Source organism: Physeter macrocephalus, chromosome 2, assembly GCF_002837175.3.
Source record: "Physeter macrocephalus isolate SW-GA chromosome 2, ASM283717v5, whole genome shotgun sequence".
Taxonomy (NCBI): Eukaryota; Metazoa; Chordata; class Mammalia; order Artiodactyla; family Physeteridae; genus Physeter; species Physeter macrocephalus.
The window spans coordinates 87,096,347-87,098,040 of record NC_041215.1 but is presented as its reverse complement, the minus strand read 5'-3'; the positions used below and the strand labels follow the sequence as shown (position 1 = coordinate 87,098,040).

The window sequence follows — 1,694 nt, the reverse complement described above, 5'->3', positions numbered from 1 at the left end:
CTTGTTTATGGTTTCCTTTGCTGTGCAAAAGCTTTTAAGTTTCATTAGGTCCCATTTGTTTATTTTTGTTTTTATTTCCATTTCTCTACGAGGTGCGTCAAAAAGGATCTTGCTGTGATTTATGTCATAGAGTGTTCTGCCTATGTTTTCCTCTAAGAGTTTCATAGTGTCTGGCCTTACATTTAGGTCTTTAATCCATTTTGAATTTACTTTTGTGTATGGTGTTAGGGAGTGTTCTATTTTCTTTCTTTTACATGTAGCTGTCCAGTTTTCCCAGCACCACTTATTGAAGAGGCTGTCTTTTCTCCACTCTATATTCTTGCCTCCTTCATCAAAGATAAGGTGACCGTATGTGAGTGGGTTTATCTCTGGGCCTTCTATCCTGTTCCATTGATCTATATTTCTGTTTTTGTGCCAGTACCATACTGTCTTGATTACTGTAGCTTTGTAGTATAGTTTGAAGTCTGGAAGCCTGATTCCTCCAGATCCATTTTTCTTTCTCAGATTGCTTTAGCTATTCGCGGTCTTTTATGTTTCCATAAAAATAGTGAAATTTTTTGTTCTAGTTCTGTGAAAAATGCCAGTGGTAGTTCCATAGGGATTGCATTGAATCTGTAGATTGCTTTGGGTAGTAGAGTCATTTTCACAATATTGATTCTTCCAATCCAAGAACATGGTGTATCTCTCCATCTATTTGTATCATCTTTAGTTTTCTGGCAGCATTTTTAGGATTCTCTGTGTATAGTATCATGTTGTCTACAAACAGTGACAGCTTTACTTCTTCTTTTCCTATTTGGATTCCTTTTATTTCTTTTTCTTCTCTGATTGCTGTGGCTACAACTTCCAAAACTATGTTGAATAATAGTGATGAGAGTGTCAACCTTGTCTTCTTCCTGATCTTAGTGGAAATGGTTTCAGTTTTTCACCATCGAGAACGATGTTGGCAGTGTGTTTGTCATATATGGACTTTATTGTGTTGAGGTAAGTTCCCTCTATGCCTACTTTCTGGAGGGTTTTTATCATAAATGGGTGTTGAATTTTGTTGAAAGCTTTTTCTGCATCTGCTGAGATGATCATATGCTTTTTCTCCTTCAATTTGTTAATATGGTGTATCACATTGATTGATTTGCATATATTGAAGAATCCTTGCATTCCTTGTAGTTTTCTTTCTTTGTGACATCTTTGTCTGGTTTTGGTATCAGGGTTGATGGTGGCCTCGTAGAATGAATTTGTGAGTGTTCCTCCCTCTGCTATATTTTGGAAGAGTTTGAGAAGGATAGGTGTTAGCTCTTCTCTAAATGTTTGATAGAATTCACCTGTGAAGCCATCTGGTCCTGGGCTTTTGTTTGTTAGAAGATTTTTTTTTTTTTTTTTTTTGTGCGGTACGTGGGCCTCTCACTGTTGCAGCCTCTCCCATTGTGGAGCGCAGGCTCCGGACACACAGGCTCAGCGGCCATGGCTCACGGGCCTAGCCGCTCTGCGGCATGTGGGATCTTCCCGGACTGGGGCACGAACCCATATCCCCTGCATCGGCAGGCGGACTCAACCACTGCGCCACCAGGGAAGCCCTGTTAGAAGATTTTTATTTATTTATTTTATTTATTTATTTTTTTTTTTTACAACAAAGTGAATCAGTTATACATATACATATGTTCCCATATCTCTTCCCTCTTGCGTCTCCCTCCCTCCCACCC

At 39.1% G+C, this 1,694-nt stretch overlaps 1 protein-coding gene across 2 annotated transcripts in view; it reads right to left on the bottom strand.

Annotated features, from left to right (window-relative positions):
* Nucleotides 1–1,694, bottom strand: part of PPP1R1C (protein phosphatase 1 regulatory inhibitor subunit 1C) — a 129,591-nt gene that overhangs the window by 59,924 nt on the left and 67,973 nt on the right. The gene's annotated exons all lie outside the window — the stretch shown is intronic.